The sequence below is a fragment of the Amblyomma americanum genome, chromosome 5 (assembly GCF_052857255.1).
Source record: "Amblyomma americanum isolate KBUSLIRL-KWMA chromosome 5, ASM5285725v1, whole genome shotgun sequence".
Lineage (NCBI taxonomy): Eukaryota > Metazoa > Arthropoda > Arachnida > Ixodida > Ixodidae > Amblyomma > Amblyomma americanum.
Window position 1 is genome coordinate 63,433,720 of NC_135501.1, and position 13,374 is coordinate 63,447,093.

At 43.6% G+C, this 13,374-nt stretch overlaps 1 long non-coding RNA gene across 1 annotated transcript in view; it reads left to right on the forward strand.

Moving 5' to 3' along the window:
* LOC144134745 (uncharacterized) overlaps positions 1 to 13,374 on the forward strand; it is a 66,385-nt gene that overhangs the window by 36,810 nt on the left and 16,201 nt on the right. The window contains exons 3-4 of the long non-coding RNA XR_013315237.1: positions 2,162 to 2,238; positions 7,490 to 7,573. This is a non-coding gene — a long non-coding RNA (uncharacterized LOC144134745). The remainder of the gene's footprint in view (positions 1 to 2,161; positions 2,239 to 7,489; positions 7,574 to 13,374) is intronic.

Here is a 13,374-nt window from a genome sequence, read left to right on the forward strand (position 1 = left end):
GTCTTTTCTTTTATAGTATCCCAGAAATCATCTTCAATCAATGATACGAATTTATCCAATGCCTCTTCGTTTATATTGCATCTTATATGACCCCATATGATTTTAGGCTTGTATAGTGGAATGGAAACAAAACAAAAGCAGGAAATTGGTCACTGGCATCGTATGTCGGCACACTAGACATGGTATCAGCAAATAGTACATTTCTAGCGCAAATATCTAGTTAAGTAGAAGCAGCATGAGTTATTCTTGACTCTTGTTGGTAAAATTATGTAGTTTTAACGGCATATACATTAATAATACTATTTATTTCCCGTTGTATATTACCATCAGAAATTAGTTTAATGTTGACATCACTCATAAGAACATACAGAAGATTCGTGGAAGTTAGGAATTTCATTAAATTTTGTAAAAACAAATAAACAGCAATCTGTTCTCCCCAGGTGGTATGTATGCTGTGGAAACCATATTATAGCGCAAGGCTACCACTAAATTTTAAAAATTTGGCGTTATCATCAAACAATCTTGCATTAGACTGTGCGGACAGCAAGTTTTACCATAACCTGCATTGCAACCACCAACATTTTAACTATATATTGTTAGTTTACTTATTTGTTGAGAGGCGTGTAGCCCGCCGTGACTAATATCAATAATATATTTAGAATTTCGAAAGCGTCGTTATCCTCGGCATTGCGGCCAAACAAAGACCACATTGAGTAAAATGATAGAATTGATAGAGTAATTGAGAGAATTTCGAAAACGCGGTTGCCGTCGGCACTGTTCCCCACAAATTTTGGCTATTTGGCAAGTTACGTACACTATAGGGGTTGCTTTGCTCTTCAGTCCTGGATTTTTCCAGCATTTTAAGGGGACCAATGACGCCTAAATGTGTACGGTGCTTGCTCCAATGCTTTTCTCTTACATTAGAAACGCATACAGCGTAGTATGGCTTATTCATGCCTGGTCAAATTATAACCAGAGCAATGAGTGTCCTTTCTGTGACATTCCATTTATTTCAACCGGGCGCCAAAGTCCGCAGCACAAGCAGATCGCGAAAAATACCTATTATCTGCCAGGAGGATCTGTACAACCCATGTTTATAGTATAAAAAAGACTCTGCTGTGCCCTCTGCTCCAAGATTGATTGTAATTAAGCGCCTGTGGTTCTGCGATTGCTTGAAATAAGTTAAAGTTAAAAGCACGTTGCGGCTATATGGCATATATGGCGCTTGTAGCAGGGTCTCTCAGATCATGAATAGCAGTTTACCAATATCCCTCAAGAGAAAAAGTGTACAACAGCTGTATCTTACCGGTACTCACCTATGGGACAGAAATTTGGAGCAAACGTAAAGGGTACAGCTAAAGTTAAGGACCGCGCAGCGAGCTATGGAAGCAAAAGTGATGGGTGTAACGTTAAGAGACCAGAAGTGGGCAGAGTAGGTGGGAGAACAAATTCGTGTTAATGACATCCTAGTCTAAATCAAGAGAAAAAAATGGGCTTCGGCCGGACATGTCATGCGAAGGAAACATAACCGCTGGTCCTTAAGGGTAACGGAGCGGATTCCAAGAGAAGGCAAGCGTAGCAGGGGGCGACAGAAGGTTATGTGGGCGGATGAGAGTAATTAACAAGTTCGCAGGCATAGGCCGGGTGCAGCTGGCAAAGGACAGGGTTAATTGGAGAAACATGAGAGAGGGCTTTGCCCTGCAGTGGTTGTAGTCAGGCTGATGATGGTGATGATGGTGTACGTCGCGGATTGCCCCGTACTCTTAATAAAGTGTTATCTTTCATTACACGGTATAGCTTTAAAGAAAATTAGTTTAAGTAGTGAGCTCAGCGCAATCTTCACACATAGGTTTCATTTTGGTTTGATTTAGTTTATGGGGTTCGGCACCTCAAAGCTAACGGATATGAGAGATGCTGTAGGGGAGGGCACCGCGTGATTTCGTCCACCTCGGGTTCTTTAACTTGCGCTGCCATCGCACAATACACGGGCTTCTAGCATTTCGCCTTAATATAAATGTGACCGCAGCGGCCGGGATCGGGCCAGTGTATTTCGGGTCAATTGCCGAGCGCCATAACCACTGAGTCCCTGTGGCGGCTGAACCACTCGTTTCATTGCAGTCCAAAATTTACACTGACTTCAATGCATGCTCTTTTCTTGCAGGGGTCAAAGGAATACAACGGCAACTCTAGCAGAAGGATCAGACAAAAATGCCTCATTGACTGTGAGCAAATTCTATGGTAAGCGAAACATCTTTCACTTGGTTGCCCAAGCAAATGCCGCTAATTCCGATCAGCGCCGGCCGTCGTTGTCGGCTGTACGGAGCAGGCGGCCAGATAGGCTGAAGATGCTAGTTTTAAAATTAAATTATGAATATACTTGTTCTTTTTTCATATAAATAGTAAATGGCGTCAAATTAAAAAGCTCAATCAATTACGAGCAAATCAACCGAGAGGTGATAATTGGCCAAAGTAATTTCAAGATAGTTCGTTGTGTTCTTCGGAGGCGCAAAGGCTTCTCCAAACGTGGTTATTCGGCGGTGTTGAAGGAGGAGACGATCAATGAATGCAGAAGGCGAAGATGAAGAAATATATTTACATGAATTTACAAAGGCAAAAACTGCAAGGTACAGAGACGAAGTTACACACACAAATTCAATACCTGTAATTTAAAAGAATTGATCTCACACAGAGAGGCACTCTACATGACCTTATTTATCGACCAATGGCTAAAGCATAGGTACTTGTAGAGGTATGTTCCAAGCACGAAATCTCAGACTAGGCTATACAAGACTGGTGTCTAATGCTTGTTCTTTAATTTGTATATGTTTTACACATAAAGAAGTTAGGACGGTCATGTTTGAAAGCCCGCCCCAGTCTTTGCTGACCAATGAAGCTCTAACACTAGGTAGTCACAGCCCCTAAAGGTTGGGCACAACCTTGAGCCCAGGGCTTGGCTAAAAATTGAAGCACAAAGAAAACAATCCGGACGCCCCCTCCACGAGGGATTTCTCCCCCTCTCCTGGTGATTTTTTCTCCCTTTCCACTCTGCACGTGCGGTTTCGCACCGGGTTTGTCAACGCGTCACCTGCATGCCACCTCTGGAAGGACGATGTGTTCTCTTTAACTGTCATTCGGATCACAGAGGCAGGCATTTGAATACAACCACTTCACTTCTTAAACGGAGTGTCTATAAAGGGGATAACATAGTCCTAGTGTCTTCAATCATTGAATCTACACTTTAGTTTTCACGTCGAAGGAAATGTTCGTGCGTTCTCATTCTAAAGAGCATGTACGTCCCGTATTGTACCAATGAGGATAATCTTCCTTACAGTTTTATTCAGTTGGGTTATTTAAGTTGTCACCAGGACAATCTAACACTAACCCCTCTTTAACTACTGCATGTTTGCTGAGAGCATCCTAGTGGAATATCTACCCCATGAAAAGTAACATTTTTCAACATACTTGTAATGCACCAACTATGGTAAGCTCTGGAGATTTACCTCGAGATTTTGTGGAAGCTCAAGATGGCATTTTTTTCCATGATTATGAGATTCGCTGATTAGGTTATTTAGTCTAGCGAAGGAAGCTTTTAATTTGAAACACGTTTGCTTTTATACAACGCCGCATCCGACTGAGAGCGCAAGAAAGGCGCTTATTGATTTGTGTCGCGTATCCGTTTTGTTAAATAAAATTTGGCATCCATTAACGGAGGAGCACAAAGATAGCCTGATTTACCAACACTGAAAAATTGGAAAATTATCTTGACTGCTACTTCCAAACACCTCAATTTTATTTCGGGTGAAATGTGAAGTTTTGAAAATAGGAATATTGGGTCCGCTTCCTCATAACGAAATATCTTGTAACAAACGGTGTTCTGAATTTTTTGGGATTCATCTTATACAGCTGCCCTGAAAATCTCTTTGATTATATATATATATATATATATATATATATATATATATATATATATATATATATATATATATATATATATATATATATATTCATATTTGGAGGACGACCATCTTTGTGCGCGGGGTCTTACGTGAAAATGCTCCTTACTATACAATCGTTTCATTCAAGGCTAGTAATCAGACATTGCACGGAAACTTATTTCACTCTCTCATTGCTCGATAGCGGTCCTCATTGTCCAGCCGTCCTATTTCGACGCTAGTTGCTTATCGAAATGCTTATCGAATAAAACAAAATAAGAATGAACCAGTCGTCCATGTTGAAGAATGCACAACAATGATAAACAACGATGACACCGACAGTGATGCTTCAAGCTATCATTTGCTATTTCAGCAGAACAAATCTAATACGCAGATCTCAAGGCAACTAATATTCAGCTTCCGTGGTGCACATAAAGTAGTCACGTTGACAAATGCAAGATCATTAAAATTGACGCGAACAATATATACGACACACGAGCGCTGCACAAACGATCGTGCTGACCCGAGCACGACGATTTTCTTTCACTTACAGCAACCCGAAGAGCAGCACTTTTTATCCCATATTTGAAAAAACAAAGGGGAAAAACCTTGCAATAGTCACTTGGAAGGCAATGCATGCTGCATGTTTATAATTTTTGGAGGCAAAGGTTTAGACAGAACGAAAATTCATCAATCCGCAATAAAAATTTACTCTTCAGCCAAATATTCTTCCGTCTAAAGAAGGCGTTTTATTTATCAAACCAGACATTTCAGCGATTTGTGTACAAGAGAACAGATTGGTTGGATATTTCGTTCCAGCAAATTATTAATTTGCGCCTACTAAGCGCCACCACTGTTAACACAGGTATTCACTCTTTTATCTAAAGTGCGCACAAATATCTTCCCAAGCTTGTGAAAGCGTCTAAGCGCACTGTGGTGTCAATGATCAGGGCGGTTCGATGGCAAGCCATTTAAGTTTTCTTATCTCCAGCTTTTTAAGCTAATTCTTTCAGGATTTAAGCTAATTTTTTCAGGATGAGATTTTGCTTTGTAATACTGCGAGCGCCGATATAGCCGCACATTCTCATCTGGGCGAACATGTTCGTAGCTTTTGAAAAATAAACGTGCTATGAATTCCTCATTTTAAATTAGAAGCGGCAATTAATATCCACTCTACCTGTAAATGATATTGAATGACAGAATTATAATTTCTATATTGCAATAAAGTGAAGTATGGTTTTCAGCTTACATAATATTGCTGCTTTGTAGACGCATCTATGTTATGATGTTTGATTTTTTTCTTAGATACTTTGAGTCCCATCAGTGACTATAAAAGGAAGGGATCTAAATGATACATACTACAAATCGGGTGTAATGCACACATATATAAGTACAACTTAAACATGAATATATTACAAATATATTTACACAATTGATTAGAAAGTTGAAGTACAAATAATAGGCTACAAACACGGTGACAAGGATGCGAAAAGGTAAATCGGCTGCAGTCAGTGGTGTAATTTCAGCCGAGGCACAAACAACGTGGTAAAATAATTGGCCAGAAAAACGAAGTGTGGAAAATGAGAATAATTACTGGGGAAAAATAGGTAGTCTATAACCAGGGTAGTAAACGTCTCTATCTGTGTTTAGGTAGTTCCATTCGCGTGTAATTAGTGGAAAAAATGAGTATTTGAATATCTCCGTAGGGAATGGAAAGTTGTTTAATTTGTGTGTGAGATTGCGGCGAGTCGATCTAGTCTTTGTGGTCGATATGTATTTTGTAATCGGCACGTTTAGTTGATTGTATATTAGCTGATACATAATATTAAGTTGTGCAAATTTTGCACTATTCTCCAGGGTTAGGCGCTCTCCATGCTTTAGTAATTAAGTTAGTGAATCTGTAAGGGAGTGTTTAATACATACACATCTTAGTGCCTTTCTCTGCACACCTTCAAGTTTTTTAATGAGTTTGTTCGTAAAGGAAAACCAAACGTTGTTGGCGTGCCCTAGAACTGGTCTGACAATAGTTTATTGTGCAAGTAATTTTCTTTAAGAAGGTGCTAGTTCAAGGCGTCTGTTAATGAAGAACAGTCGCTTTAGTGCAGTAGATGTGATTCTGTTAGCGTGCGAATCCCATCTGAAGTCAGAGATTAGTGCCACACCAAAGCACTTATGCAAGATTAATATTATTATGCGTTCACTGGAAACCTGATGTGTGTATTTTTGTAGTTATGGATAAAAGAAGAGATTTATTTAAATTGATATCCAGCTGCGATCCTGGCATCACTGTGACACTGCTGTTATGGCGTTATTTAAAACTCTATAGACTTATTTTCCTGGTAAAGTACACACTCATCTGCGACAAGTTATATTATCTGTGAAACACAAGCTGGTAGGTTATTTAAAATATTTTGAATAATACTGTGGCTAGAACACTTCCTTAGGAAACTCCCGAAGTAACTGTTGTTGTCGCTGATTTCTTGTTAATTTCAACAAATTAACAACTCTTTAATTTTAACAAACAGTTGTAATGCAGCTGTCGTATCTGTAAAGAGCATTTTCGTGCTTAAAATTGTAGGTCCCCTATCCTCGCTCATAATTTCCCTGTCGCAGCCAGCAAACAGAAAGGGGCCTATCGCCTCTAGTAGTTCAGCGCCACAGAGTGATGGAGGATAACCAGAGGGGAACATGCTAACCAGAACGCAAGATTAGATCCTCCATAAAAGCGCAAATAATTATTAAACACTATAGCTTTGACGTGACAGTGCCGTCCACTTGTTATGGTTATCCCGTCAGTCTATAAAGCACCAGGATGGTGGCGCTGCTTTTTTTTCGTTGCAGTATGCAGTATTCTTACTTACGCACAGGTCAAGATAATGTCCGAACAATTGTTTCTCTAACGTCTGCATTTAGAACTTAACTTCCGCGACCAATGATTATGTCATATGAACCTAGCTAATCGTTGCACTACCTTCGCAAGTCAAATTCATGGCAGCTTCGGTGATAGTAGATATGTATGACGTACTAGGCGTTGTCTCAAGTTGATTTGCCAGGCTCACACCACTGGTTCGTTGAGAAGGCTACTCTACTTGGTAACACTGAGATATTTCTGGAGTGCAAAACTAGAAGCGAGGAGCCTATTCTGAGCGCGTTTTTTTTTTTTCACTTTGGCCTGCGTTAACGACGTATGTGACGGAAATTATTTTCATTTATAAAATAAATTAATGCTCCAGACGGAAGAGATAAAGTAACCCACTTTTATGCTCCTATTGAAATTACCTGGCGAATAAGAATAATTGGTTTTTTGGAGAACGAAAATGGCGCAGTATGTGGCTCGTATATCGTTGGACACCTGAACTGCGCCGTGAGGGAAGGGATACAGAAGGGAGTGAATGAAGAAAGGAAAAAAGAGGTGCCGTAGTGGAGGGCTGCGGAATAATTTAGACCACCTGGGGATCTTTACCATGCACTGAATTACCTGTCGATGAAAATTGGAATTGGAGAAACTTGTTTATACTGTGTCCGTTCTAAATATTCAACATTGCATGCGTTTTCAGGAACGGAACGAGAGAAAACGTATACATTGCGTCATTGGAATGACGAAGAAAAGTGCTTTATTCTGACCTTAATTAATGACAATAGTAAGAACGAACTTCTCTTCATCTTTTTATTTTTCTTCCAGTTACCAAAACGGCGAAAATTGTGGGCTCTAACATCCCGGGGTGACGATTTCACATGAGAGACATCAAAGTGAAAGGGTGGGGTTCAGTTTAGAGCACCTTGGTTTCTTCAATTGATGTGTTATTTCAACTCACAGCAGATGAGCGCTTTTGTATTTTGAATCTATCGAAATATGTCCGCAGCAGCCGGGATAAACTCGCGACCCAGGGATTAGTAGTTGGACGCCAAAGCCATGGTATTAGGAATAGTACCTCTCCTGTACTAAGACAGGAAACACCGTTGCCGAGACCACAGAACAACCACGACCGGCAGTCACTAAGGAACCTGATACCAATGTTGGGAATATAATCCTACCGCATATTGATTTTGCCCGTTCTTAGCTTTTTTGCAGTTTCATACAGGTGGCATGGGTGAGTGGAAACACTTGCCAAACGGACAGTAAGATATCGTCGTAGACAGTAAATTCGTCAACACAAAAGTTAACATTGCAAAAAAACCCTTCTTACATTCAGTTTGACAAGTTTCCATGTTTACACACCGATGTAGTGTGGTGTTTAGAGGTCAATGATACTCCTACTAGGAACATTTTTCCATGATGCGCTTTCTGCACACGCCCATGCAATAGAAGTTAAGGGTCTGAAGTACCGCAGTCGACATCCAGGTAGCTGGAATGCGCCAGACAGCTGTGGTCGCTCTGGTCGGCGGTCTCGCCGGTACTTCGGCGACTCTGTGCCTATAGCACTCACATGCCAGAAACAAATATGGTTGGTCAGTTCATAGCAGCGCTCATGCAAAACGCCGGCGTCATCCGCGTGGAAAATCTTGGGAAAATAGATCCGATTGGCCCATGGGCGAGGATTGCTAATGGTGTTGGTCTCCGCGGACGGGCAACGTACAAACGGAACCTTGCACTAGGTTCCTTCTCTCCGCCAATCAATATTATCCTCGCTAGGGCCAGGTCCGGAGGCGTTTTACCCTTTCCTTGGCGGTCTCAAAGGGGTTACACAAGGTATTTGAGCAGACTCCAGCAGCCGGACAGAACGCTGGGCTCCGGTGCTGCTAAGATCTGTTTCAGAAGCCCCCAAAGCTAGCGCTCTCCGCATACAGATTGGTAGCCTCTAATTCGCTCTCAGGAGCATCAGATTTATTATTTAATTATTTATTAATACCTCAAAGGCCCCATTGAAGGGGTATTACATGAGGGGGTGCAATTTCAGCAGTACATATCTTGTATTGACGATCTGAATGACTATGAGTCGATCTGATCAACGATGGCGCTTGGCAGGTCATTCCAGTCCCTTGCAGTATGAACGAAAAATGATGACAGATGCTCAGAAGTGCGGGCAGGGGGAGGGTAGACTGCCTTCCCGGGGTTTGTGCGATTGGAGATGCGATGTGCGGGACTGATAATGGAGTTGAGATGTGGATGATAGAATTTATGAAACAGACACAGTCTGGAAACTTCTCGGCGGTTCGCTAAAGTTGTGAGATGAGCATTGCGTTTTAGTTGAGTTACAGTTACATGATAAGAATAGGCTGAGAAAATGAAACGAGCTGAGCGATTCTGTACAGATTCTACAAGCTCTACGCGCGAACTTAGCGCGTAGAGCCTACAGCTATTTTTCATCATCATAACGCATGATTACTTGTTATCACATAAAACGTTGTACCCACCCCTTATGTAATGCCAATAAAAAAGGGTCTTCGAGGAAATAAAATTAGTTGCTTGATTGATTTATTGATTGATTCGAGAGTAGTGGAAAGGTTATTTTGATGAGGGTCCCAGATCGCGCATGCATATTCTAATTTGGGACGGATAAGTGCTAAGGAAGCAAGAGATTTCACTGATGGGGGCGCTAGTCGCAGGGTTCGTCGAAAGTAACCAAGAATGCGATTTGCCTCGTTAGTAATCTGAGATACATGAAAAGACCAATTTATATCAGGTGTCAAATGGATGCCTAAATACTTGTAAGTTAAAAATGAAGCTATTTTAGCATCCCCGATTCGATATCTTGAAAATGGTTGTGAATGACGTCGGTGGAATGATAGCAGAGATGTGTTTTTCACATTTAAGGACATTAGCCATGTATTACACCAGGTTAGTACGTGCTGAAAGTCAGACTGAAGAAACAAAATGTCATCGCTGTTAGTAATGGTTCGGTAGATAACGCAATCATCAGCGAATATACGAATGTTAGAACATTTCATAGCAGGCTAATCGTTAATATATATGAGAAAAAGAAGGGGGCCCAAGACGGTGCCCTGAGGTACCCCAGATATAACAGAGGAATAAGAAGATGAACATTTATTAACAAAACCAAACTGCTGCCGATTAGTGAGAAAGCTGCATATCCATTTAAAAACATGTTCGTTAAGATTGAGAAGAGAAAGTTTTAGGTATGGTCGTCTGTGAGGAACTTTGTCAAAAACTTTTTTCAAGATCGAGGAAGAGGGCGTCAATAGGAATGTTAAGGTTAATGCTAGAGCTAATGTCTTTAATAAAGAGGTCTAATTGTGTTTCTCAAGATAAACCTTTTAAAAAGCCATGCTGGTTAGAGTGGAAAAAGTTCACAGACACTAGAAGTTTTATAACTTGGGAGAAAATTACGTTCCTTTAGTTTGGAAGTGATGCATGTGATAGATATTGGTCGATAATTATGGCGACAAGATGAAGATTACGGCGCCACAGCCACCCTGCGCACAGAGGTAGGTGCGAAGGTAGTATTGTCAGGGGACTGCGGTGATCATGAATGCGCGCACAATAACACCACGCAAAATGACTGACTTGAAACTCAGTCTTCATTATTGCTACCTCTGCCCGCTAACAGAAGTCGATGGTAGTGATAAGCAGCAAGCCTGTTCGGTGTTTGTTGACGAAAACAATGAGCACTGCTGTCAGGCGCACTGAACTTCAAGGTGATGAACTTTCCTGAGAGAGCAGGGCGCCGAGAACAATCTCATGTGTAGGAGAGACAGTCGCGCGGTTGCAATATTTCCAGAGTAATTTTTTCACCATATCAATGACAAGAAGAATGGAATGAGCAGCGGTGCCCTTGAGCGAGGAATACGAAACAGTCAACTTTAGGATGGCTGGCGGCTTTACTACCCGTTCAAAGAATAAATTTGCACGATGCCTCACAACAAAATGAAAGGTCGTCAAAGTAAACGCTGAAAATATTAAAGATTATTGGACATTAGCTCTCATCAAAAGGTTTCAAGCGTACGTCATGCACCACATCTGACCACATCCGACGCAGCTCGGATACTGTCGCTGCGCCCAGAACCTCTTCGTAGTAAAACTCTCCTTATAGAAGGGGTAACTTTTACGAGTCAGAGTGCCAGTGCAGAAATTTTTCCTTTAATGTGTGGCAGCGCATAGCTTCTATGGCCAAACGGGTGCCCCCGGTTTGTATTCTATGTGCCGTCCGCATAAGCTGCAGCATTGGACGTCACTGCGTTGCTCGACTTTACTCCATCGGCGTGCAAGGCATCGGGGTTTTTATGCATATTTAGATAGACGGATACGGCAAGGCTGTCTTCAAATACATTCGATGGAGCAGATTCGAGCACGATCGCGGTTTTTCTGATATGGCCAAGCGTAAAAGGAGTGTTGCGCCCATCAGCATGAGGCCGGCATGATGAAGGAAAAATGATTGCTTTTAATGGCTGGAATGTTACAACGTATAATGGCGTGGAGCCGAGAGGCGCGTGACACCGGCACGAGGAGCGAGCTCAATTCGACCGCACTTCGACGCCGTTATCTTCGACGACTGTTGCTGCTCCTGCGGCGCAAAGCCGCTGCTGCTGCTACGGGAGGCCCCCCCGCTAGTGAAGGAGTCCGGTGAAGCTGGTAGCCGGAACGATACTTCCCGCTTCTGAGGAGTGGCAGGGAAAGATGGCGGAGTTGGGCCGCCGGCCGGTTGGGGCAGAGAAAGCACATATGAAGGTCCAGTGGGCGGGGCGTCCTCTGTGAAGGCTGGCTTCAAGCGGTCGATTGAAATGGTGTCATTGCGCCCATGAATGTCGACGACGAAGAACTTGAGTGTTCTTTCGAGGACACGGAAGGGACCGTCGTAGGGGTGCTGAAACGGCTTGCGGACAGAGTCTCGGCGAACAAAGACGTGCGTGCAAGTCGCTAGTTCGAATGGAACATGGGAAGATGGTCGAGACTGGCGTCGGAGATGTGGTGCTCTGAGTTGGCGGCAAAAATTGCGAAGCTGCGTCACGTAATCGGTAGGGTCGGAGCTTGTAGACGAATCGGCAGATTCGAAAAATTTACCGGGAAGACGCAGGGGTGAGCCCAAAACAAGTTCTGTCGGAGTGCAATGAAGATCTTGTTTCAGTGTAGCACGGAGGCTGAGCATAACCAGCGGTAGGGAGGCAGTCCAGTGGGTGGTGTCGAGCTGGGCTTTGAGGGATGTTTTTAGCGAACGATAGAAGCGTTCGATCATACCATTGGCGATGGGGTGATAAGCAGTAGTTCTGAATCGGGAAGTGCCAAGTAAAGTCATAAGGTTATTAAAAAGTGAAGATTAAAACTGGGCGCCACGGTCAGTGGTGATGGTCGAGGGAACCCTGTACCGGGAGACCCAACCGGCGACGAAGGTTCTGGCGATGGTGTCACTGGTGGCGTCAGGCAGAGGGAACGCTTCGGGCCAGCGAGTGAACCGACCGATGCAAGTAAGAAGATATGATTGCCCAGAGGAAGGTGGCCAGGGACCCAGGATATGGATGTGGACGTTGTCAAAACGGGCTGACGGCGGAGGGACGAGCCGAAGAGAATGGTCGTGTGTAGCTGAGTTTTAGACTGCTAGCAAGCCAGGCAGGCACGGGCCCAGTCGCGCACGTCCTTGTTGATGCCGAGCCAGACGCAACATTTTGGTAGAAGATGCTGCGTGGCGCGAATTCCGGGATGGGACAGGCCGTGGAGGGCGTCGAAGACAAGACGACGAAAGGCAGAGGGCACCAAGGGGCGCGGCGTCTCGGTCGAAGTGTCGCAGATGATGGGGATGGGGTACGAAGAGAGAATTTCACGGAGAACCAGTGAACGAGGGTTCTTACAAAGGACCATAACTTCCGAGTCATGTTGCTGCGCTTGTGCGAGGGCGGCAAAGTCGAGGTTCAGTGGTAGAGCAGCAGAGACGACGGAAGCAGTAACACGTGACAGAGCATCCGCCGGGGCATTGTCAAGACCGTGCACATGTCTGATGTCGGTCGTGAATTCTGCCACGTACGAAAGGTGACGAATTTCACGGGGCGAGAATTTACGTTCCCCGATTTGATGGCAAAAATAAGCGGTTTGTCGTCGTTGACGATGTGGAATTGCCGACATTCTAGGAGGTGCTTGAAATGTCGCACAGACATGTACATGGCAAGAAGTTTACTGCCGAAAGTACTGTAGCAGCTTTCGCAGCGGAAAACTTGCGGGAGAAAAAAGGTAGAGGGCTCCAAGAACCATCCACGAGCTGGTGAAGCACGGCTCCAACGCCGGAGTCGGAGGCGTCGGTCATGAGGCGGAGGGGTGCATCAGGGCGTGGATGGGCAAGGAGAGTGAGGTCGGATAGCTTTGCTTTGGCGGCCTGGAAAGAATCCAGAGCAGCTGGAGACCATGCCAGTTGTGCGGAGGTTGTTTTCTTGCCTTGAAGCATGTCCGTCAGTGGTTTGAGGAGTGCCGCACAGTGAGGGATGAAACGGCGATAAAAATTGATAAGGCCGAGAAATTCCCGGAGCTTGTGGATTGAGGCAGGCTGAGGAAAGTCTT